General features: G+C 38.1%; 1 long non-coding RNA gene across 4 annotated transcripts in view; it reads right to left on the reverse strand.

Moving 5' to 3' along the window:
* Nucleotides 1-27,414, reverse strand: part of LOC138842775 (uncharacterized) — a 64,961-nt gene that overhangs the window by 20,162 nt on the left and 17,385 nt on the right. For 2 of the 4 annotated variants that reach the window (XR_011377617.1, XR_011377616.1), the window contains exon 4: nt 15,266-15,440. The exons of 1 other annotated variant lie outside the window; for it this stretch is intronic. This is a non-coding gene — a long non-coding RNA (uncharacterized lncRNA). Of the gene's footprint in view, nt 1-11,840; nt 11,965-15,265; nt 15,441-27,414 lie in introns of those variants that run through there. One more of the 4 variants, XR_011377618.1, reaches the window with a different exon arrangement.

Here is a 27,414-nt window from a genome sequence, read left to right on the forward strand (position 1 = left end):
AGCATTTATTTTGTTTCTGACTCACCTACCTCTTTACAAATGTAGCAACTACTATAAAAAGATACATTTACAAAGGTGTATAGAAAGACAATATTTATAGGGATTAACAATATTTTTCATAAGTCTTTCAATCATTTAAGAAAACTGGTCTAATTTAACTTCTCTCACAATGAAAGGGACACTTTGTTACCTGATTCCTGGACTTTACCAAAAGGAATATTGTTTTAAAAAATAATACCAGATGATTCAAGTTTAATACAGATTCTTCCACATGCATACAAATACACATTTTTTCAAGTGGTTTCCAGCTTCACCAAGGAATTTTACCTAAACAGTCATTGCACGAGTGGATTCAGTGTTTTTGACTCCTATTCTATTCCTTACATACCTCTCCCCAACAAAATATGATTTAAAATTAAGAATGGAAACTTTTCCTATATATCTACAATTCTTTTCCTTTATAGCCATGGAATTTAAAACATAGTTAACATATAAATATGGCATATTTTTCTATACCAGATCAAAATTTATAATGGACTTAAGATGATCATAGTTATTTCAATTTTTAAAAGAGCTATCTGCAGCAACCTATAGGGATGCAGAGTTACTTTGAAAAGATCGAGTATTTTCAGAGACCCATGGTTAAAATAACTCATTTAGGGGGAAAATGTATCTTACACAGAAAATCAGAGGCTTAGAGTCTGGTTCCAGCTTTGCTATTGACAAGCTGTTCAGTTTGAGCCAACTCACTTGTCTTCATGTGTTTTGGTTTCCTCAGCTATAAAAGGCAGTTAACAGGAGGTTACCTAAGGAATCGAAAGTGTGTATAGTACGCATGTAATTAGGACGTAGACAGGATAACAGAGTCTTTTCGCTTCTTGGAAACACTATTCAGGGTTGGTTTCTCTCTGCCTCTATTCCCTCCAGCTCCATCCTGTCACATGAGCTCACCACCACCCGACACACACTGACAAATATTTTGACAAATATTGAGAGATATGTAACATGTAGTCACTAGCAGCGTCAGGACTAGAACCCAAATTTGCTAAATCTTATCCCTAGGTTCTTTCTGACTCCACTTTTTGCCACTTGGAACTAACACAGTTATTATTATTATTATTTTTTTTTGGTGGTACACGGGCCTCTCACTGTTGTGGCCTCTCCCGTTGCGGAGCACAGGCTCCGGACGCGCAGGCTCAGCGGCCATGGCTCACGGGCCCAGCCGCTCCGCGGCATGTGGGATCCTCCCGGACCGGGGCACGAACCCGTGTCCCCTGCATCGGCAGGCGGACTCTCAACCACTGCGCCACCAGGGAAGCCCCGGAACTAACACATTTTTTGGTACTCAGATAAGTGCTGATCTTTTACTGCACTGGTTTTAAGTATAGTTCATTGAAAGACTCCATATGCATCATGCATCCTACTTGGGCAAGGGAGCAGATGCTTAACAAATGCTTTTAAAAGAGACTGTGCAGAAGCAAACAGGTCTAGTCATTGTGTGACTATCATCAACTTGAATTTTTGACCCTTTGGCTATTATCTCTAATTCTAGCATATATGTAACTGAAAATTAGGACAAACTTTAGCTATTTTTCAGGTGTTAAAAAGAGTATAACAAATGAATGTGTGTATAGTCCTGACATAAGAAAGAAATATAAGAAGGTTTATTATGTCTCAAAGTGGATAGTCAATAACATTTTATTTCAATGGAAGATACTATGCTTTTCAAAGACAATCTACCCCCAGTTGTGAAGGGAAGGGGAGATTTTCATTCTGTCCCCCTGCTATCACATCTTCAGCCAGTTCAGATCAGAGCAGCAGCAACAGAAAGGAAAGAAGCCAGTAGCATGCCTTATTCATTTCTTTAGCAACACTATTCTCGCCCTGGAAAGGTGAATAATTAATACCCATCTGACTCCACCTAATTAAATCCACATTTGCTTATTCTGTTCATTTGAAAATGCTTTCCTTTAGAGAAAATAGCCTTTGCTTATCGTCACAGTTTATATTTCTTAAATGGACACTTTTGGAATTACAGAGATTCTATCTTGGTTTTGAAAAGCCTTTCCCTTTTTGTGCTAATCATCAGGAATAAATGACAAAGCTTACTATTTTTTGAAATGCGAGACAGGATAGTAACAAATTGCTAGGTTTAGATTCTTATAAAACAGATAGTCAAGCCTAGATTACGTCCTTTTTTTTTCTAGAGAGATGAAAAAAGGTCTTTTGCTCCTTTAAAAACTGAATACACAACAACAAATAAAGAGAAATTAAAGAGAAACCATGCACTACATCCTCGGTTAAATCTCAATTGCCGTTTCAGAATGATCTTTGCATAATCTGAGTTACACAACAGAGTGACTAATTGCAAATTCAATCACTCCTTGACTGAGCCTCAGAAATCAATTCCCAGTAAAATATGACACTCAGTCATTCAAAACAATAGAATAGTCAATATTTCACCATCCACAGTCTAGTTAGGACCTATTTCAATACAATACAAATTCAATTTTTTTCTGTGTCTAGCAAGCCTCTTCTATTCCACGTAAACTTGCCTAACATTTTCAGTAATTCAAACGATGATGGAAAAGTTAAATAGAATCATGAGATTTCCAAGACTTGTAGTGAGAATTTCACTCAAAGACTTCTGATCCAGACTTCTGATCTTTGCCTTAATTAGTATTGATGGTCAACTTTACTTGCATCCTTGTGGCTAGTCAACTTAAATTTAGACAGGAATCATCCAAGTGAGGCAGAGAGTACTGTGGACGGGGGGCGAGGGACATGGAGGGTAGTGAAGATCCAGGTTCAAGAAGATGGTCCAGAATCAGATCTGAGACTGCAGAGTCCTGGAGTTCACCGCATTTACAGCAAACGAATGGAAATTGCAATACAATTTTCCAATAGACCTCACTTTGGAATCATTTTCTCTGGCTCTGAAAGGCTAGGATAGAGGAAAGATAGAACTCAGATATAGAATTAGAAACCAAATCTAGATAGAAAACTAGGTAAACAGACAGTTTTCAGTGTTTCCAAGACTAAAATTCCCCAGTTTTGACTTTTAGCACTGATTTTACTTCTCACTTGGTGATCTTATCAATTCATCTAACTGCCAAAAACTCGATTTCTCTTTTTCAACCCTGGACTCCCAGATATTAAGGCATGATTCTCATTTTTCAGCTTGAATTTTTACTATCCCTGAATAAAATACACAAGGTTTAAATTGTTTTGTCCCACTATTGTTGTTACTATTAAAACAATATTGGGGTTTGTCTGTATTTGGGAAGGGGGTGTTTCTAAAAAAGAATACATCTGATTAAGTGCACTGTTTATTTACGTTAGAATCCACATTTTAAAAGACCAGCACACAAAAGGCTTGGAAGTGCATCTAAAATGAGAAACTCCAGTCAACGGATTATTCAGCTGGCAAAATGGAAATTTCAAGTTGCATAGACAGCTAATTGTGGCCTGCCTCTGGAATGACAGGTCTATAATTTTTAGTTTTGTGTTCATTGAAAGCCAGTCACCTTGACACTCAGTGCTCCATTATCCACCGGCCACCAACCACATGATGATATTCAAGGAGTGACGGGCACTTTCCATTATGGGTTGGTGAAACACACTGAGTTTTATTTGGATAAAGCTGTCCTGAGAAAAAAAGAAATCCAGGTGTCTACTTCTCCTCATGAGCAACAATGACACTGAAACAACTTTAAATCCAGAGAATCAACTTCTTTGTTCTTGTATCATAACAACCATCAGTTATTCTTGGTATTCATTGCTAACCTCCTGAAAGTGCTTTAATGTGTCACCATCCTAGCCTTTTAAATACAAATTTTGCCTTTTAACGTCAAGAGCTCTCCCCATTAAATTATATTATCTTAGAAGAACTTTAAACCTAGTTAAAGCCTGCATCCAAGAGAAAGTGTAAGATGTTTGTTCTTTGCCTTTTTTTCCCCTCCAAGTTATCATTTCAATTGTTCCAAGGCTTCATGGGTAGGGGAAATATTGTTGAGCCAGGAGCCAGGAGATGAAATTGTAATCCTAGTAATGAATGAATTTTGGCTGTTGACTTTGCAGAAATCTATCAACTCTCTGAGCTTCAAATTAGTGATCTTTAAAATAAAGAGGCTGAACCAGATGTTCTCTTCATTCTCTTCTGTCTGTGCAAATGTCTGGTTCTATATTAATATTAAGGTCTATATTATTAAAGTCTGATCCACATAATATTGAAATAATATAACATTTTCCTGGCTACAAACAGCACTGAACTTCACTTGTCAAACGGAACCATGAGGATGTATTCAGCTGCAAGTAACAATACCTACTAACTGTGGCATCAATAGAAAAGTCAGTTAATTGTCTTCACTAAAGGAAATTTGGAGGCATATTGTTCAAGGTTCTGTGCAGTAGCTCAACATTGCTATCAAGAGCCCAGTCTCTCTCTGTCCTTAGTGTGGGGTTTTCATCCTTTGATGTCATTTACCGGTTATAAAATGGCTGCAGCAGCTCCAAGCATCCGAGCCTCCACAAAAATGAACCTGGAGGGGGCTTCCCTGATTTCCCTGGTGGCGCAGTGGTTGAGAGTCCGCCTGCCGATGCAGGGGACATGGGTTCGTGCCCCGGTCCGGGAAGATCCCACGTGCCGCGGAGCGGCTGGACCCGTGAGCCATGGCCGCTGAGCCTGCGCATCCGGAGCCTGTGCTCTGCAACGGGAGAGGCCACAACAGTGAAAGGCCTGCGTACCGCAAAAAAAAAATGAACCTGGGGAGGACGTTATGCTAAGTGATCGAGATAGGCAGGAAGAGAGAGAAAAGTGTTGTATGATTTCACTTATGTGTGGAATCTAAAAAAGTCACACCCAAAGAACCAGAGAGTAGAATGATGGCTGCCAGTGGCTCAAGGGTAAGGGAAATGGAGAGCCTGTTGGTCAAAGGGTACAAATTTTCAGTTATATGCTGATTAAGTTGTGGTGATTACAGTGAATAATACTGTATTGCATACTTGAAATATGCTGAGAGTGGATCTTAAGTGTTCTCAACACACACACACACACACACACACACACACACACACACACACACACTCACCAAAAAAGTAACTGTGTGAGATGACAGATGTATTAACTTAATTGTGATAATCATTTCACAATGTATATGTATATTAAATCATCACATCTTACACCTTAAAGAAACATCACACTGTACAGTCTAAATACATACAATTTTTATTTGTTAGTCATACCTCAATAAGGCTGGAAAAACTTTATTTTAAAAATGTTTAATAAAAAACCATGGCTACAAAAATAATCTCGCCCACGAATTCTTAGCAAGGAACGGGGAGACTGAAAAGAGGGCTCTCCAATGATCAGAAAGCAAATACTTACCCAAAGACCTGGTAGGTGGAATAATAGCCACCGTATCCTCATCTTAGCCCCGAGAACCAGTGAGTGTTACTTTATATGGCAAAAGGACTTTGCGGGTATGATTAAGGATCTTGAGATGGGAGATGATTCTGGATTAACTAGGTGAGCCCTGTATGTAATCACAAGGGTCCTTAGGAGAGGGAGGTAGAGAGAGTTTGACACAGGAGAAAAATAGGTCATATAATGACTGGCCGGAAGCTGGAGTGGTATGAGGAAAGAATGACAAGGCAAAGATGCAGTGGGCCTCTGGAAGCTAGAAAAGGCAAGGAAACTGATTCTCTCTTAGAGTTGCCCAAAGGAACAGCCCTGCTGACATCTCAAATTTAGCCCAATGAGATTGAGTTTGGCCTTCTGGCATCCAGAACTTTAAGAGGATACATCTGTGTGCTAAGGCACTGAGTTTGTGGTAGTTTGTAATAGCAGCAACAGGAAACTAATGCAAGCCCTGAGCATAGTTTCCTTTACAACTGATTGGCCAGATACAGGCCATTCCTTGACACGAGGGAGGCTAGGAGAGTAAGTAGCTGGCAAACAGGAAGAAAACAGACATGATTGTATTAGACCTATTTTGATTCATGCCCTGGGGTTGGGTATATTGCTAACCTCAAACAAACTGGAGTTCTGTTAGCATGTAAGTAGGGTCTGCCATATCGAGGTTCAAGGAAATTTATGAACTTTGAGATTATTTCTCAACTTTGAGATTATTGTGATATTCAATTACAATATTTATTAAGTGCCTAGTCACTCAATTTAAAAGTTCAGTGACTTGTAAAGTTCTCCTTGGCCTAAACCCTGCTTATCTTCCCAGCCTATCTCCCATCATTCTCTAGGGATCCAGCCTTACTGGTTTTTCAGCTTTTGTTACAAATTAGGCTTTCTTCCACAAAGTCACCCCAGTATGCATTCAATTTGCTTTCCATGAAAATCTCCCCCACTCAACCCAACTCCTATATTCTTTACTTTGCTAAATTCCCCTGACTATTCAATTCTCAACTTAAGCAGCAATTCTTCAATGTCGTTCCCCCGACCACCCCTAAGTTAGCAGCCCTTATTACCTGTTCACGTAGCATCTTTTATGTAATCGTAAGACTGACAACTACTCCTTTGATGTTGTATTCTCCACTAGTCCAGGGTACCCCCCTGGTTCTAACAATAGGAGAACATCCTTGGGTCTAGGCCAAGAAATGAGGTCAGCCTTATTGGCTTGCAAGGGAGCAAAATAGAAAGAAGGCAACACAGTTTTTCCTATCTGTCTCGCTGCTATGGTCTGAATGTTTGTATCCCCCCAGATTTCGTAAGTTGAAATCCTAATGTCTGATGTGATGGTATTAGGAGGTGGGGTCTTAGGGAGGTGCTTAGGTCATGAGGATGGGGCCCTCGTGAATGGGATCAGTGCTTTTGTAAAAGGCCCCAGAAAGCCAGCTAGCCCCTATAGAAAATACATCAGTTGGTCTCTGCCCCTGCTTCTCGGCACAGAGCTCTTAAAACCCTCGTAATTTCCTAAGTGATAAGAGTACTAGTATCTAGAATAGCATCTTCTGTTCTAATATTTGGTCTTTCCAAGGAGGAAGAGTCATGGGAATCTCTGATTTGTAGCCAAGTCAGACAGAAGTTGTGGGTGACCTGGGAACATGCTACTTGCCATTGACATCTGAAAGGGGGGGTGCTGTCTCATGGGACTGAGCCCTTAACCTATGGAGTCTGTGCTAACTCCAGCTAGTGTCAGAGTTGAATTGAATTGCAGGACACTCAGCTGGTATCACAAGGAACTGTTTGGTGTAGGGAAAAAACCCTTACATCTGGCATCAGAAGTGCTGTCAGTATGGTTGTAGCATGAGAGTTAAGGAGAAAGACAGGATAAGTCAGTTTTTCCTTTCTACCCCCTTCCACCATGTGAGAACACATTGAAAAGTCACCCATTATGAACCAGGAAGAGGGCCCTGACCAGAACGAAACCATGCTGGTGCCTTGATCTTAGGCTTCCAGACTGCAGAACTGTGAGAAATAAATTTCTGTTGTTTATAAGCCACCCAGTCTATCATATTCTGTTATAGCATACCAAACAGACTGACATGTACCCTGAAAACACTGATGTTTCCATTGCGGATTGAACAGTCTAACTCTTGGTTTCAACTATTTTCTTTGACATATTTCTATCAAAGTCCCCACCAGAATGTCAGCTGTCAAAAAAGAGCCACTTTGAGAGAATGTCCTAAGAGATGAGGTGTTGAAAAGTTCTCCTTCCACCCACATAGTCAAAGCTCTGTCTGCCTTACTGTCCACTCTGTGCACAGACCTAGGCTCAAGTGCTCTTTGGAGAAACAATGTTTACTGAGTGAAGGCACCAAGCTAAGTTTAGAGCTATACAAATGAACAAGACAGGGACCTGGCTGACGTGGTGGTCAAACACATCAAACTGCACAGGCCTGTGCTTCTTAAAATTTGGTCCACTAATCACTTGTATCAGAAATATCTGCAGTGCTTATTTTAAAAGAATATTGTTGGGCTTCACCCTAGACCTATTGAATCAGATTTTCTTTGGGGATAAATGATTTGAGACCAACCAAAATTCAAGAATCATTTCCATAAATTGAAAACCAAAATAAATAGTTCTGTTTTTTTAACCCAAGAATTTTTTTGTTCCCATTTGGTTGCTTCACATAGATACTCACCCTTTCTTCCACATATATTTAGCACAATGCTTTATACACACCTACTCCATTAGCTATCACATCAGCTGAGCAATTCCATAATCCTCATCTATACAACTATAGAACTAACACACCATTTTTGCCACAGAATAGCTTGCACTTGGGGAATTGTGTTTCATCTAATTCCTTAAAATTAATGAATAAGTACTATCAGTTTTAGTGGCGTTATCTCAGGCCTCCATTTTGACATAAATTATTTATCCTACTAATTTAATGGCAAACGGTCACCAAGGTAAGCTTAAGTCAGTGATTTCACACGTATATTGGTTATAGTTTAATTATTTAGGTGCCACAACTAGCTTTGTGATAATGAACTCTCCTGGGCAGACCCCATAAAATACATTCCTCAGCTTTAAAAAAAAAAAAGGAGGTTTAATGTTTTAAAGTTTTTCATGCTGAGGCTTATGTAACTTCTGAGTTACAATGAAATTTTAGGGAAGAGCCAGGAAATGTTTGTGCCAAGCAAAAGACAGAGAAGAGGCCAGGATCAGGGAAGAAAGAGCAAGCATATTTGCAAAATCTTTACATGAAAGTTCTGAAAATTAGCAGCTGCTTAGGTCAGAGAGTTATGGGACTTAAAAAATTAAATGCCCACATTTTAGAGCATGCCATATTTTTTCAAAGTCCTTTAAATTCTTCCATTTGTACTATATAGACTTAATATTTATAGTATCTTATGTTCAATTCAAATGATTCATTCATTTAACTGTAATAGTAAAAAAAAAAAAAAAGCCCAACCATTTTGATAAATCAGTGGTTCTCAGCCACTATGAGACATTGGTATACTCTGAATCTTCCACAGGCATGTGCCAAAGTTTGAGCACTTAAATTTTTATTTATTACAAAGTAGGATATATACAATGAGATGAAAGAGGGGTTGAACAGTTTATGCAATGTGGCATATTGCAGGAAAAAACCATGAGGAATAAGAGATGCGATATTAAGCCAAAGCTGTTGAGAAATTGTGCACTTTACTGAAAAGTTTGAGAAGTTTTCCTCCTGAGTGTATAAATCAGCAGGTTAAACGTCCCTCTCAAATAGTAACACAAGACTGAAGTGCTACCCAATGAACACAGTGACGTTGATAGATACGTGTTAATGTCTTCAAATATTCTGGCAAAAATTCTATGCTCAAAAACCAAAAAGTTGAAACGTACTGCCATACAGAGTGATAAGGGCTATGACACAGATATGCACAAGTATTTAGGGACACAGAAGAGAAATTCATATTCTATTTGAGTTTGCGGACAGAGGGTTTGCCTTGAGGAGTTGAAATCATGGAAGAACATAATGCAATCTATGTGGGTAATTAACTTCTTTTCCAAATAACCAGGAAAATAGTGAGCAGAAAGTCAGGCAGTTCCCTGGAGAAGAGAACAGACACTCAATGTCCTGGGGAGGAAAATGAATGGCCAAAGATCCGTCGCCCCATCACTTGGATGTCCACATCATCTCCACCTGTTTTCCCTGCATAATAATTAGGCATATATTCCCTTGACTTCTAAAGCTAAGAGACATATTAGATTAGCAGGCTGACATTTCACCTCTGCAAATCTGGGTCCATTTAGACAATGTGTGATGTGTAAACTTTTCAACAGCTGATGTCACTATAAATCCAAAAACACCCATATCTGTGTCATTCTCTTGACCCATAATCTTCAGGAAATCCTTTTAGTTCTCTTCCCTGGTGAGATCATTGTTTTCTTCATTGTGAGTTTGCTCCACTCAACACTTAGGATGAATCTCAAACCTATGAACCCCCTCCTTTAAAAGCCCAGCTGCCTTTCATGCCTCTATACCACTTACTCATACTTACAGAAGTTTCTGTGAAGGTCTGATATAGTCTCAGTTTTCTGATGAGCAACAGATGAGCTCTGCAGTTTATATGGTATCTTTGGAGCATTCTATATTCATACCTTGTTTTAGTTTTTTGTTCATTTGCTTTGTTTTTTGCTCATGGGAAAATTCATGTTTTTCAGAAACTGTTTAAAGTGTTCTTAAAAAATGAACTATCATTTCAGTTCTCTGTGTTTTCTAAGACTCTCTCATTGTGACTTACTATAGAATTAACTATCTATGTAATTTTTTCATCCCATTAAATAACAACTGCTGTACGTTAAATATCTTATAATGGGTAGTAGGATCACATAAGATTTCAGCATTTATGTAACTAAAATGAACATAGTTCTTTGATGAGCAACTATTGGTCTCAGAGAATGAATCCTGCCCAGCTTCTCTGTAGGATTCTAAGATCTAATTTCGGCATGAATAATTGAAAAATTGCCTCCATATTTGCTTCTCTTTGGTGTATTCAGTTTAAATTATAAATGTATACATTTTCCATGAGATGAGATAAAATAGTTTTCATTTTGAATGAAAAACAAATGTGTCTTTAACATAATTTTTTGAATGTCCTATTTACTTTAAAAAAGTTAATTACTATAGAGGGTGCAGATGCATTCATTACTGTATAATGAAACTGAGCCTCTGAAAACTAAATGTAAGGAGATTGAAAATCTTCATTCTAACAATAAGTAGCAAAACTGAACAAACTGAAAAATCAGCAACTCTTCTTAGATCCATCAGTGAAGTAGAGTGACAGGGCAAACTACTGCCCCAAAACTGGAGAGACAAACAGGCAGATACAGAGAGTCATAACTTACCAGAGCAGACACTTATACGCAGGAACCAATATTAGGGTAGGAAAACCTGAAGTAGAATTGAAAAATTGCTAGAGGCATTAGAAATTACCAAAACTGAAAAATAAAGGGAAAAAAGACTGAAAAAGAAAGAACACAATATCCAAGAAATGTGGGACAACTACAAAAGGTGTTAACAATACATGTAACAGAAGGAGAAGAAAGATGGAAAGAAACAGAAGCAATATTTAAAGCAATAATGACTGATAATTTCTCCAAATTAATGTCAGACACCAAGTTAAAAAACAAACAAACAAACAAAAAACAACTCCACCGAGGCATATTGCATTAAAACTTTAGAAAATCAAAGATAAAGAAAAAAACACCTTACCTAAAGAGAAGCAAACAAAACAGTTATGTCTGACTTCACCTCAGTAACCGTACAAGCAAGAAGAGAGGGAATGGAATCTTTAAAGTGTTGAGAAAAAAACTAGCAACATAGAATTCTGTACCCTGGAAAATTATCCTTCAAAAGTGAAGGAAATATAAAGACTTTTTCAAAACAACAAAAACTAAGAGAATGTGTTGCGAGTAGATCTGCCTTGAAAGAAATGTTAAAAGAAGCTGTTTAGAGAAAATGAAAATTATATAGGTCAGAAACTTGGATTTACATAAAAGAAGAACACTGGAGAATGAATAAGGAAAAGTAAAATAAAACTTTTATTTTTCTTATTCTTAATTGATTTATAGGATAACTGTATGTTCAAAATAATGATAGCAACAATGTATTTCATTATGTATGTTCATGTATGTATATATGCTTATATATAAGTGAAATGAATGACAGCAATTATATAAGGGGTAGGAAGGAGGAACTAGGAACATTTTGTTTTTATAAAGTGCTTACACTATACGTGAAGCAATATAGTGTCATTTGAAAGTGGACTTGGATTAGTTGTAAATGTATATAGCAAACTCTAGTGCAACCACTAAAACTAGTAAGAAAAAGAACAATTGATATGCCAAGAAAGGAGAGAATATGGAATCATATAAAATGTTCAATTACCCTTTCTCTCTTTTCAGAGTATCTGATATTTCTTCTCAGGTGCATGATGCCTTCAGAAGCTTCAAGTAGATCATTCCCATGCCAAGAGTTGTTCGGTGCCATAAATTTTAATTTCTTGATTATCTGTTTAAGCGTAATCTGTATTTCATTAGTATTACTTATTTCTCCCTAGAGAAAACTCCAGACATCTTACATCTGTTTCTCATAGTCTGATATAAATAATGATGATAAACCGTACATATGAAAAGACAGTATACTGTTTCACAATATTTTCTACTATAAGTCTTGTCAATTCAAGCTCTCTTTTATTGAAGTTAACATTCTATCTTTTATAATCTTAGCTGCAGCAGGAATAGTAGACAAATATTGTGAATGGGCATTATTTCCTATCTTTCATATTCAGCATCTGCAGACTGTTTATCCTCCAACAGGAAGTTAGCTAATGTAAATGTCTGGTGATTTGGATAGAGTTCTCCAGAATTCTTTCAACTGAGATTTGAATAATTAAACTAACCTCTACCTTAAGGCAGGGACATTATTATGCTGAAACTTGAGATAATGGGCTAAATAGAAATAATGTTACTTAACATCCTCCTGAACCTAAACACGAAAGAAAGAAATGTGGAGTCCAAGTAATGTTTTTTTTTTTAAAATGAAGTAAACCACATTTGATATAATTCCCTTTGAGAAATATTATCTGTGTGATTTCACTGCATGCTTAAAATTTCAGTTTGTAGGAATATGGAGAAAGGGTAAAGGAAATACAAAAGAAAACAAAGAAGAACCTTGGTTTGTTTTTAATCCTCTCAGAAGTCATTAGTTTGGTCATAAAGCATAATAGGATCATGAAACAATCTGAGGGATAGTATTAGGGAAAAAAAAGATGAGCAGAAAAAATCCTGAGGACTGGCCAGTGTTGTTTTCCAGAACTTTGTTTCCTGGGGCTCAGCAAACCAGGAGAAAATCATAATTTGCCTTAGTAGAGAAGATAAGAGTAGTTGATAGGTTTAGGTTTTGTTTTGTTTTGACTTGTTTTGTTAAGAGGGTATAGAATAAGGTGTTTCATCTGAGATGGTGTCCAACCTAGAATTAAAATAGCTTCATCCATTCATTCAACAAAATGTCTATTTAGGAAATGGTAATTAAGCTGAGATCTACAGGATGAAAAGCAAGAATAAAAGCATTCCAGGTAAAGGAAACATCACATGTAAAGGCCCTATAGGTATAAAGAGTTTTGAGAAGGGAAACGATCAATGTAGCTACAAAATAAAGTCTAAACAGAAAATTGGCATGAGATGCAGTTAGGAATGTAAGAAGTAACCCTTGCATATAAGGCCTTGAAAGGCTTTACAAGAAGTTTGAACAATTGCCTCAGAGCCACTAAAGGGCATTCAATGATGAGGCACTAATGACTTATGTACTTTTTAGGTTGAACTTTGTCTCTGTATAATAAACAGATTAGAACAGTGGTTCTCCATGGAAGGTGATTTTGTTCCCAGGTGACATTTGGCAATGTGTGCAGACATTTTTGATTGTCATAACTGGGGAGGGAAGGGGGAGAGTGCTATTAGCATCTAGTGGGTAGAGGCCAAGAATGATACCAAATATTCTATAATGCACAGGACAGCTCCTCTGCACCCAGCTCCCACAGTCCACAACAAAAAAATTATCTGGCCTGAAGTGTCCATAGTGCTAAGGTTGAAAAACCTTAGATTCAAGGAGTCAACAAAGGATACAGGAAAATTAAGTTAAATGACTATTTCAGTAGTCTAGGTAAGAGACAATGATATTTACTCAAGGATGTTGGTAGTGAAATGGAGAGAATTGGATGGATTCCAGATACAGTTTAGAGAAAAACTGATGGAACTAGACTTCTGGTTTTGGTTATGGCAGACTTGATCATTCAAATCATTACTGAAGACTACTAATAAAGGTGGAATACAGGGTTTCTAAAAAAATCTTTTAAGGATAATCAAAGAGCTAACAAATAAGTGAGAAGTCAGTAGACTAAGATCAAAAGAGGATGGAAATCCAGAGAGGTAAGCCCAATATTTGAGGCTATTTTTGCCCTATATTTGCCCAGCCAGAAGAGGAGATCTGGAGGTTGAATTGTTCTCAAGGGGACTAGAGAATAAAAGAGTCCAAAATTTGGCAAGACTTGGAACTCTGCTGAGCCATTTCTACCTCAGCCTGGAACCCCAAAGGGCTGTATTATAAGAGTTAGGTAAACTGGAAGCAAACCAGCACTTGCTGGTTTTCTGGCGACCCAGAAAAATTTCAGGCATGGAAATTGAATTAAAGATGATCTTCAATTGCTAATGCATAAATGCCTGTGTAAGACAAATGACAAAGCTCTCGGGAGAAAAATAGTGTCCTCCACAATTTTTTCTACAAATACTGCTTCAAGCCCAGCATTAAATGAGATCTGATTAGACACATGAGAATACAAGACCAGCAGATGTAAAGTGACTAGAAATCGACCAACCAATAGTCTAAATCCTGGAATTTTCAACCACAGACTGTAAATCAACTATATTCAAGGAGATAAAACTTAGGCTTAATAATTTCAAGTAGGAAATCAGAAGCTCTTAAAATGTGACAAGACAAACTTGAGAAGAAACCAAATAGAAATTCAGCAAATGAAAATTCCATCAAAATTAAGAATTCAATGGACAGTTTACATAGCTGAAGGGATAATTACTGAACTAGAAGAAAATATCCATAATGAAGCAGGGAAAGACAAGACAATAGAAAATGCAGAAGACAGCATATGTGACATAGAATAGAGTAGGAGAGGTTTCACGTACATTTAACCGTCATCAGGAGAATAGGAAAGAGATAATAAGCAAAAGCAATATTTGAAGAGAGAATGGCTAAGAATTTTTCAAATCTGATGAAAGATATCAATCTACAGGCTCAAAAAGCTCAATTAATCCCATGAGGATACATGAAAATGCTTCATAGCTAGACACATCACCAAAGACAAAATGAAAGCCTAAATGCCATTCACTGGGATGAAGGAAATTGGGGAAGGACTGATGAAAAGTAAGAATGTATTCCTACCAGTATTATACAGCTGGAATATACTGAAATTCTTTAGCTAAGTCTGTATCATGACAAAACAACAAGATTTTTCTTTAAAAGAATGCCCCATGTGAGTTTGAGTATCCCTTCAAAGTGCTCTCCTAACACACTAAGCACTCATTACACATTATTAAAGTCATCTATTTGCTTGCAATAGACTAAATACTTTGAAAGCAAGAGTGATGTCTTTTATTTATTATCTTAACAACAGTGCCTGGCAAAGAGAAGTTTCTCAATAAATTTTCATTATGTTCCTTGTATTACTTACAAATAGTATTTAGTTACTAGGAACAAAGAACCTAAATATGAACAACTTGAACAAGATTCATGTTTACTTTACCTCATGGAAATGAAGTTTAAAGGCAGGCAGATTCAGGCTGGTAAAACTGCTCCCATTTTCACAAATTTTCCAGGCTCACTCTTTCTTCTTCTACATCTTTAGTACATGGATTCTATGCTTAAAATCAGCTCATGACTATGAGATCATCACTGCAGCTCCAGCCATCATATCTGCACTTTGGGCAGGAAAAACAAAGAAAAAGAGCAAGTAGAATGTTCCTTTTCCCTTTTCTGGAATAGCTTTCCTGGAAACACTACTCAGTTAATTCTATTCACATCCATGGTTGCAACTTCTGCTGCCCCTACCAGAGTCCTACCCTTGCAATTTTCTCTGTCTCTACTTCCTTCTGTTCCTCTAGTTTGAGACCTGTTCTGCATCTCTAACCCTAGAAGACTACTAAAGCCACCTCCTCGATTAAGGAAAATGTATTTCTAGATTTCCAAGGAAGAGAATAGAATGCATTTTCTTGGAAACAACATTATCAATAGTGATTACATTGTATAGTATGAGTATGTTATCAAGTTGTTAACTATTAAGTGGGTTTCTCTGATGTAAACTTAGAACACAAACACCTTTTATAACATGCTTAAATTAGCAAAGTTATTTCTGATTACACATATTTGCCCTAGAAACTAATTTCTGAAACACAAACTTTTGTTAGGAGGTGTCGACTTTGTTAGGTGTGCTAGAACTCTGGTAGTGCACAGAGTAGGGGCCAATGCACTTTTGAATATTTGGTCATATTTTCTTTTCCCCTTGTGCTTTATTATCTTTCTTGCTATACTCTTATTGCAATGTGTTTGTTTTGCTTTATTTTGTTTGTTTTTTTTTTTTTTTTACCCAAGGACATAACTAGGTGCCTCTTATGATCTGAGCCATTATTATTTTTTTCTCTTGAGACACGACAAAAAATGATTTGCTGGTGTCTTTAGAGTGGCATACTATCCAAACTTTGGTTTCATGTCACGGAACTCAGCTAGTTTGAAATGTCACCTGTAACATTTTGCATACCTTAGTAAACCCAGTAGTGAGAGTTTAGCCTTTCAAAGCAACCTGAATACTCTGCATATTTCTATCTTGAAGTAGTGATGAATGAGTACTAGTTTGATTGCGATAATTTCCCAGAATATGAGATGAGTACTCGGGAATTATTTGAAATAAAGCTAATCCTATATTTAATCAAGTCATCTGACATAGAACTTTCTGTCTTCATCTTTTTATTTTTACCTCATCATTAAGGCACACTGTCAACTAGTAAAATCTCAGTATAAATGCTGAAAGCACAAAGTTAAAGGCATAATAACAAGTGGATAAAGTACTTGTTATTAAAATAACAAGTGGGTTATACACTCAGTATATTTTATCATTTTACAAACATGATACTACGTTAATATTAGATAAATGCTTAAACAATTTGCTGTGCTTTGGAATGTAATTCTCCATTTCAGATGCTCGTCCATGGTTGAGAGCTTTGTTTTTTATCATAAGTTCATAGAATTTTTGACTTTTTAAATTATGTAGTGTGATATGTTAATTTTTATTTTCTAAAAATGGTATAAAAATAAACTGTTAGAATTTTTCTTAATATCTTCTTATAAAATTAATGGAAATAGTATGGATTTTGGAGCAGATGGATTGGGTTTGGTCTTGATTTTTCTTATCTATATGACTTTAAATGTGTTATTTACTTTTCTGACATTCAGGTTTTTTGCCTGCAAATTGGAAAAAAATATTTCAAAGAGTCCTGGTGAGGATTAATGACATTATTATCATTAATGTCATTAAACAAAAAAGGTCTAGTAGAATGCAGACCTCAAAGAATGTCCATTTTCTCTGCTTTTTCCTTGGATATGTTGTGAGCTGCTTCATAAGAATTTATTTAATTCCATAATGTTTCCGTACACAGTATGTGTTTACTAAATTCTCATTGAGATGGAATACCCTATAGAAATTTTGGAAGTGAATTGAGATTTTTTTTCTTATTCATTCTTTGGTTTCTTAAATACCTCTGTGTTTTTGCTTAAAGGATACCTTTTATAATAAACTTCTTACTTTAATACTGCCAGGCTGGGTTCGATAGCTGTGCCATGCGCTCCCACAAATCCTCTAATGCAGGGGTCCCCAACCCCCGGGCCGTGGGATGGTACTGGTCCACGGCCTGTTAGGAACCGGGCCGCACAGCAGGTGGTGAGCCGCTCCCCATCACTGGCATTACGGCCTGAACCATCACCCCTGCTCCCCGTACATGGAAATACTGTCTTCCATGAAACCGGTCCTGGTGCCAAAAATGTTGGGGACCGCTGCTCTAATGTGTCTCTATTATACTGTTTATCATGTTACTTTATATTTATCTATGAATTGGTTGTCCTTTTTACTAGACTGTGGGGTCTTTGCAAATCTTACTAATTTTTCTTACATTCCTAGAACTTTGCAGAGTACCTGGCATATAGTAGGTTCAATAAACATTTACTAAGTAAAAATATGAATGAATTTATGCTTCAGCATTTGAATCCAGCATTGCATATGTCATGGTCTCGCAGTTCATCAAATGAAACATCAAAGGAGGGAAATTTCATACAGAGAGTTTTTAAGCACTTGTTCTTATCTTCCTCTATTTAAAAAAATAATGACAACAATGGGAGGGGGTACTTAATAAATTTTATGATGTAAAGAATATAGTGGCAAATGTACAAAGATTTATATTAAAAATCAGAGTTTAGGGCTTCCCTGGTGGCGCAGTGGTTGAGAGTCCGCCTGACGATGCAGGGGACACGGGTTCGTGCCCCGGTCCGGGAAGATCCCACATGCCATGGAGCTGCTAGGCCCGTGAACCATGACCGCTGAGCCTGCGCGTCCGGAGCCTGTGCTCCGCAACGGGAGAGGCCACAACAGTGAGAGGCCCGCGTATCGCAAAAAAAAAAATAAAAATAAAATAAAATAAAATCAGTTTATAATGAATAGTAAAATCATAGAATTAAGCTAAGTACAATGTATTAATAAAGTTAGGCAGAAATGTCCCGACATCAATCAGATTCCAGTAGAAAAAGAGAATCCACTCTGAGTATTTCAAACAAGAGGATTTTGAGGCAGGGAATTTTTTACACAGGTGACAGAGGAGCTGAGAAGCCAAAGGGGGAAAAATGAGGTAACCCAGAAATTGACAACAACCAGGAACGTCTACCACCTCTGCTAGAGAGACAAGTGAGGCGGCTCAGAAACTGAGCCCAGGAGCTGATGTCTCTTGTTGGAAGTTGGATCCGTGAAGGGTTATCCTATGGGAGCTGGAACCACCAGGGAGATGCAGCTGCTTCTGGAGGTGCCACCCGGACAGAGAGGGAGGGGGAGAAACTCCCAAGCTTCACCCCTCCTCCCACCACCCATCTCCACCCAGTGGCTCCCATGAGCCAAAGCCAGCTGACATGGGAACCTGGGAAACTCAGGCTGCAGGGGATCTAAGAATCCTAAGATCTAAGAAGAGGATTACCCCAGAATGAAGTAGATAATAAAGGGGAAAAAATAAAACTATGCTTTGGCACCAAAGCCCGTGCTTCAGCCTCTATCAACTTACGAACTGGTCTTCAGTTTCATGCTTGATATTGTAGTAAGCGCAGACGTTTAATGTCTAAATGATTGCTTATAGAGCTTCCAATCTTCCTCACTCCAATCAGAGGAGGATTTACAATGGAGCTAATGATTCTTAAACCTCAGGGCCCTACCCTTGTTCCAACCTCTTCTAGTGCTCTGAGAAAGATCTTAAGTATCTTTTAAAATTCATGATTGTATATGCTTTTTGAAAACAGAGGATCCAAAAGGTTTAAGCATCTTGTCCCTTGTATAAAATCTGCCTCTTTCCTACCTGCTCTCTCCCCCTCCCCTTATATCTAAGTTAGCTTCCTTTCTCAAATTTTCTTCTTTAACTCTTAGTTCAACAATTAAACCAGGACCCTGGATCAGGTGAGCTGGAGAAATTCTAATTCCATTCAGCAAGGTAAAAAAAAAATTATTCTGCTTATGGAAACTTTCTTTACAATATGAATCACAAACTCAAATTCTTCCAGGGATCCAAGCAAATGACAAATGAATGAAAAAGGATCAGTGAGGGCTAGAATGGCTAACACCCAGGTTGAAATGAGCAACTGTTACTCAGCTCCATCCAATGGTTGCATGAAATTGAGCTCACTGGATCCAGGCTGTCTTCTTTTTTCTTTTAAAGAGAAACTGAAAATATAATTTCTGTTTTCCAAGTCAAACTGTGAACTCTTTTGAGTTTTAAATGTACACTGAAAAAACTTTAATACAGTGCCGAGCAAAACAAATCACATTCAGGGCTTCCCTGGTGGCGCAGTGGTTAAGAATCTGCCTGCTAATGCAGGGGACACGGGTTCGAGCCCTGGTCTGGGAGGATCCCACATGCTGCGGAGCAACTAGGCCCATGAGCCACAACTACTGAGCCTGCGCGTCTGGAGCCTGTGCTCTGCAACAAGAGAGACCGTGATAGCGAGAGGCCCGCGCACCGCGATGAAGAGTGGCTCCTGCTTGCCACAACTAGAGAAAGCCCTCGCACAGAAACGAAGACCCAACACAGCAAAAATAAATAAATTAATTAATAAACTCCTACCCCCAACATCTTCTTAAAAACAAAAAACAAAAAAAAACAAATCACATTCAAGTGCTATATTGAACCCATGGGCTGCCAGTTTACAACATTTGTTTTTTAGGAGATATACATAACTTGAGAAACTTAGAACCAATCTTTGCAAGAAATCTGATTCTTTCTTTTCCCAAAGTCAAAATCAAGAGAAAGAAAAGGCTAAAGCTACCTCAAGAAGTCTGTCTGAGCTCTAGAACAGGTTGATTATTATTTATTGTAGTAAAAAAATAGATTCAAGAAAATTATTTTAGTGTCAAGCATATTGCTGATGCTGGTATATATAAGCGAGAGAAATGGGGCCAAAAAGTCGGGAGGCCAACAGATGTACAACTAAATAGAATACTTACGATGAAATAGCTAACAGATATTGAGGACTTACTATGTGCCAGCCACTGTGCTCAGTGTTTTGTCAATCAGACTGTCAGTCAACAAACATATGTTCAACCAGGCACTGTTCTATGTGCTGGGATAAAGCAATGACGAGACAGAGGAGCCTGCCTTTCAGAACCTTAGAGTCCAGAAGAGGAAGAGAGTAAATACATGTGTAAACAAAGAGATATGTGCAAGATGATTGCAAGAGTTCTGTGATATAATAAAGAAAATGGGGTAATGGGATAGAGATTGACTGCAGTAGAGGAGATAAAAGAGTTTTCAAAACTGGTCCAGGAAAGCCTTTCCGAGGAGCTGACTTTGGATAAAGACATGACTTAGGAGAGGAAGGCAGTCATGAAGCAAAATTTATGAAGTTTGTTCCAAGTAGAAAGAAGAGCAGATGCTAAAGATCCTTCAGTGGCTGCAAGTTTGGCATAACTGAGGGATGGAAATCAAGCCAGTGTGAGTAGAGCAGATGCGCTCAGAGGGTGGGCAGGACCATATTGCACTGTAGACCACGACCAGGAGGTTGGATATTCATCTATGATGATGTGCAAGGAAGCCACTGAGACTTTTCAGCAGTGCCCTAGTACGGTTTGTTTGTTTATTAAATTAAATTAATTAATTAATTTATTTATTGGCGGCGCGGCATGTGGCATCTTAGTTCCCAAACCAGGGACCACACCCCCTGCATTGATAGTGCGGAGTCTTAACCACTAGACTGCCAGGGAAGTCCACCCTAGTACATTTTGATTTAAGCATTAAGGTCATTCTGGCCGGTCCATGGAGGGTGATATATTGATGTGAAAGCTGAGGTGATGGAAGGCTAGACTGGATTGTAGCGGTGCCGAGATTGAGATATTGGTAGATTTTTAAATCTATTTACTTATTTTTAATGGACTGGATGTGCGGTCTGAAGGCAAGACCTAAAACAAGAATGATATCTTGGTTTGGAGCTGACAGGAGCTGCACAGGCCACCACCGCTGGCATCACCTCCATTACCTTCACCCCTTAGCAGTCACCATCGACCACCTACCTTCCTGCCAGCATTGTTCCTAAGCCCCATTACTCTCTGCCACAGCTGACCCTGCGCTAGATCGTTAGGTCTTTATAGAGTCAGTAGATTATTCCTCTTTACAGGTGGTGTGGAAGTATTTTAATATTCTAAAAACTGATACAGCCATGCCAGGTGATACCAGCTGAATATCAATCTGAGACTAAAAGGTCTAAAGTCTATCCTGTTGGATGGAGAACATCAATGGCAGTTTTGGCCAGGGGAATGACATGATCAAAGTAGAGTTTCCAGAAGGTGGAACTGGCAGCTGTGTGCAGGATGAGTTAGAGAGTGGAGGGAGAAGCGGGAGGCAAAGATCAGTTAGCAGTTTATTGCAGAAGACGCACAAGATCAGGAGAGGAGAATACATCAACTCCCCGGAGGATTTTGCTGTGAAAGTTAGACCTTGCCTTGATAGGAGGAAGGTAATATACTCCCTTCTCCCCTTTAAACTGATTTGTTGGAGCTTTGTTTTGTTGCTGAAGGTACCGAGTGAATATATCTTTGTCATCTACATGCCTTGTGGGTGAATGATAGAATTACCATCCCGGCTTCCTCTTTCCTGAAGGAATGAACTTTAGAACTCTATGGTATGAAGTGGGCTGGATTAGGAGTGAATTCCTGAGGTAACTTGGTACTTTCCAGAGACAGAATCTCTCTATGAATCTTTAACACATTGGTTAAACTGGGGAAAGGGAGAGATTCACATCCCACGTGAAGAACATTAAAAAATCCTTGAAAATAACCCTAAAATATATCTTTGCTTATTTATGACTGTCAGAATAGATAGAAAAATTGAGGGAGGGAGAAAAAAAAGGGAGAGAGAACAAAATCATAACATTTGAGCAGTTGGTAAACCTAGGTGAGTATATGGCTAATCACTGTACTGTTTTGCAAATTTTCTATAGGTTTAACATATTTCAGAATAAACAATGGGGGGAAATATTTCGCTAGTTTGCTAATTGTTCTTTCTGGGAACTAGCTGACCTTTGATTTTTAGTAATGATGATTTTAATGACTCACTTTATCATCAAAAAATCTACAAACAATAAATGCTGGCGAGGGTAATAAATGCTGTTGGTGGGAATGTAAATTGATACAGCCACTGTAGAGAACAGTATAGAGGTTCCTTAAAAAACTACAAATAGAACTACCATACGACCCAGCAATCCCACTACTGGGCATATACCCTGAGAAAACCATAATTCAAAAAGAGTCATGTACCAAAACGTTCATTGCAGCTCTATTTACAATAGCCCGGAGATGGAAACAACCTAAGTGTCCATCATTGGATGAATGGATAAAGAAGATGTGGCACATATATACAATGCAATATTACTCAGCCATAAAAAGAAACGAAATTGAGCTATTTGTAATGAGGTGGATAGACCCAGAGTCTGTCATACAGAGTGAAGTAAGTCAGAAAGAAAAAGACAAATACTGTATGCTAACACATATATATGGAATTTAAGAAAAAAAAATGTCATGAAGAACCTAGGGGTAAGACAGGAATAAAGACACAGACCTACTAGAGAATGGACTTGAGGATGTGGGGAGGGGGAAGGGTAAGCTGTGACAAAGTGAGAGAGAGGCATGGACATATATACACTACCAAACGTAAGGTAGATAGCTAGTGGGAAGCAGCCGCATAGCACAGGGAGATCATCTCGGTACTTTGTGACCGCCTGGAGGGGTGGGATAGGCAGGGTGGGAAGGAGGGAGACGCAAGAGGGAAGAGATATGGGAACATATGTATGTGTATAACTGATTCACTTTGTTATAAAGCAGAAACCAACACACCATTGTAAAGCAATTATACTCCAATAAAGATGTAAAAAAAAAAAAACAAAAAAAAAACCCTCATTAGATGTGCCTTCAGAAATGCATTGTGCCATAGTGGAAAGACAGCAAGCTTTAGAACCAGGTAGGGGTGGATTCTACTTTTAGGTGTTTGACCTTGGACAACTCATTTGACCTTCCCAAGGCTCAGTTTCCTGATCTTTACAACAGGAATAACAGCATCTCCACTGTAAGGTTGTTATGAAATAAGCAATAATAACTAGGCAGAGCGCTAGGCGTGCCATATGCTCTTCATAAATGGCAACTCTTGTTATTCTCAAGGGAGGGAGGCTATTTGATACAATCAGACCAGAATATCAGAAACTTAAACATATGACAGACTCAATTCAGCAAACCTTCACACTTGCTTTGAGATCCAACTTAGAATGCTTTTGTCATGAAGTAATATTTTTAATTTACTCACAGTTTCTTTTGGTCACCCTGCAATTTTTTATTGTCTTAAACATTTCAACTTTCACAGTTCCAAGAAATTTGAAACTGAGGTCAAGAAAGATTAAAGAAATCCACCCCCAACGACAAAAAAACTCTCCTATTCTCCTAGTTACTGAGCCCTTACTATATATCCTATACTTGGGTCTGGTGGCAGACCAGAAAGGGATACATTTGTACTCAGAGGATCTTAGACACCATTAAATTAAAATTCAAAAGCAACTACTGAGTTTCAGAGACTTGAAACAAATTACTAAAGCTAGTTAAATATATTTCTAATATTATTAAACTCTTTTTCTGTACCAGTACTAAACTAAGTACTTTATGTGCATTATCTCATTTAATTCTCAAACTACGCTCTGAGGCAAATAGTATCATGATCCTTATTTTACAGATGAGAAAACTCAGCCTTGGAGCTGCACAGCCTAAGTCACCACTAGCTACATGTTGCTATTCAAATTAAATTAATTTAAACAAAATTTAAAATTCTGTTCCCCAGATGTTCCTCAGGCCAAATTTCAAATGCTCAATAGTGGCTACTGCATTCTTCACCTCAGATTATACAGACATAGAAAATCATCACAGAAATTTCTATTAGACAGGGTTGCCTTAAAGTCTAAGTAATCATCTAAGTTAATACAGCTGACACATGGTAGAACCAGGACTCAAATCTAGGTGACCTGACTTCTGAACTTGTCCTTTTAAGCCCTCATCGCCAAAGTCAGAACCAAGATTTCCCAATATCCACACGAACTTTCTTCTTATTGTCCACTATTTCTTCTTAAGAATATCATTCCCTCAGTGAATTATATGCTTCACGGTGACATAGCACTGATATTCATAAAACCAGAGTTTTCCAAACCTCAGGCATTCATGTATCACTTCATGATTTTTGGTACATATACACACAGACTGCACTAGTGTTACTTACTTTTTAAAATTTACTCACATTTTTATTTAAAGCTATTTATTTAAAAAAATTATATTACTATAGTAAATGATTTACTTCTATTACTTGCCTATATTTATGTTTATAAAAATAAATACAAAGAAAGCAAAATATTTTGTTATGTTCTATCCAGATACTAAGAGATTTTCATTTCTATGTAAGGAGGAGTGTGTGTTATATAGGTATTAAATATAGACTAGTACAAAACAGATACTGTTACTTGTCCTAATCCCAATTATTGAAAAAGAGTCAAAGAAGGAATACATTTCTCACAATGTGATACGATGCTATTCATTGCTATATCTGTAAAACCACCTAAAACCTCCTCTATGCCCACCAGGAGTTTGTGTCGTACATTTTAGGAACTTTGCACCAAACATTTAGGGAAACACCAAAGCGGCATATAATAAAGAACAACTACAACCATGAGCAAAAACTATCACACAGACAATGGGTAATTTAGAAAGGAAGTGACTTTCAAGGAATAGCTTCATGGAAGGATGTGGAAATGGGCTTTAAAAGTGGAATAAAATGAGTAAGACTCTTTTGGCCAAATGTACACTAAAGTGGGAAGGCAAAAGAAGTTCTGGGGACAGTAAGACTAACAGAATGACTAGCACTACAGGAACACTTTGAAGAATTTTAGGCAATATAGCTAAGTAAGTTAGAAGAGGCTCAATTTGGAGTTTTGATGCTAGATTAATACAAACTGAGGAAATCAGTTCAGAGTAGTGGCTTCAACTTGTGCACAGAAGGCTCAGGATGGGAGTGGCTGTGTTAATATCATTATGGAAACGAAGAGCAACGATGAGCTGGATAACTTCACAGAACCAGAATATTCTAGCCTTTATCAGTTGTGAGTTGAAATTCAGTCCCCTTTGCATGGATATCCCAGTATCCCTCCATAAGCCAAATCCCCTTCACTTGACTTAACAAAGTCCAGGCTTCTAAAGAAACTCATTCCCCAATATAGTTCTAATCCTCAGAGGTCTTATATGTCAACTTCTACGCCACTAGCCCCAAGTCTGGATGCCTGGCTCTGGGTTCGTTGTGAGAGCAGTTCACAGCCACTGCTAACTGGAGGGTGGATGTGTGGAAATCCAGCCACCGCCTTTCCATTTTCATGATTGGTACCCAGTGCAGTGGAGAAGAGAATGCACCTCCCACTGTGGTACACCCTAACACAGGCGTGGTTTTCAGAACCAAGATAGCTGAGAGGGCTCTGGAGTCACACTGCTTGAGTTCAAATCCCAGTGCAACCGTTCAATTGTATGCCTTTCTCTTATTGAAAATAGATTAATAATAACACATATCTCATAATTGCTGTTAATGTTAACCAAAAGCATTCCTAAAGCTCCTGAGTGAATTCATACCAGATGTCTCCCTATTATTAACCCCAGATTATTATAGCTCTAAGTCACTCATACAGGCTAGTAAGCAAGCGCATACACACACACCCATAGACCCCAGAAGGCTCACATCCCAGCGGGGTGACTGTTTGGGCATGTTTCCCAGTATTAGCCGTATTAGTTACCCAAATATATCTTCAACCATCATCACCCTCTGATACCTGAGCCTTGGTGCCATCTTGCTGGGGCGGCAGATTGCTTCACCTAATTGCCTTCTCACTTCCAGACACACTCCCTACATAGACTATCCTTGGCCACCAGTGTGCCAAGCTCTTCTTATCTCAGGATCTTTGTACCTGCTAAAACTTCTTTCTTCAGTCGTACTCTCCCTTCTCTGCCTAATTTTTACTCAACCTTCAGGTCGCTGAGAAGCCTTCCCCAAACTTCCATCTAAATGGTCCACTTATTTATCCATTTATATGTATGTATGTATATCCTTCCTTTGTGAAGTACAACTTAAGAAATTCATAGACATTTGTATACACAGTTTTGCCCTGGAACAAAGCCAAGTTAATTCTATTTACCAACAACTTAAGACAGATGTGGTCATGTACAGTCATTTTAATCTTAATCATCTTGTTTTCATTTTTTTCTTGGTTCTCTAGAGCTGGCTATGTTTGTGTGTAATTTTGAGGTGTTTTATGAGCATTATTAAAGTCATTATGCCCAACGAAATGTACAAGCAGTGAGAATGATGAAAACTACTAATTAGTGGCATAAGACTATGATGAAAACAAAATGAAACCTAACATTAATTGATATGCATATTTTCATCCCTTTTATGGCATCATTTTGGACTTAGGAACAAATAGACTTATGAATAGTCTTTGGAAATTTAACACATTTGTACCCAGAGGAGGTTCTATGTTTGGTTTTCTGGTTATATTTTTACCTCTCTCTGCCTGTCTCTACTCTAAACTCCATGAGGCTAGGAATCAATGTTTTGCTCACCATGGTATTGCAGAGTGCCTCAGGGTGACTGTAATGACACCAACTACCTAGAGTTAAGCCAAACTTCACAGATAAGGGGAGAGTCCTCCACAAGACTGCCCTCACTTCAGACACCAGTCACAAGTTCAGGAGTCCCCAGGCCACACTCACTTCTGACCAGCTGGCTGCAAATTCAAAATTTCCCACTACCCTCTCAGATTTGATAATTCATTAGAATAACTCCAGGAACTCAGGAAGGCACTATACTTAATCATTATAGTTTAATTATAGCAAAAGGATACAAATCAGAACCAGCCAAAAGGAGAGGCACATAAGATGATGTCTAATAAGGTCCCAAATGTGAAGCTTCCTTGTCCTCAGGGTGCCTGTTACCTCTGGGTACACCAATGTGTGCCAGTACACAGAGTGTTTGCCAACCAAGAGGCTCACCTGAACTTCAGTTTCCAGAGTTTTTATCAGGGTTTCATTATACA

Source organism: Globicephala melas, chromosome 8 (assembly GCF_963455315.2).
Source record: "Globicephala melas chromosome 8, mGloMel1.2, whole genome shotgun sequence".
Taxonomy (NCBI): Eukaryota; Metazoa; Chordata; class Mammalia; order Artiodactyla; family Delphinidae; genus Globicephala; species Globicephala melas.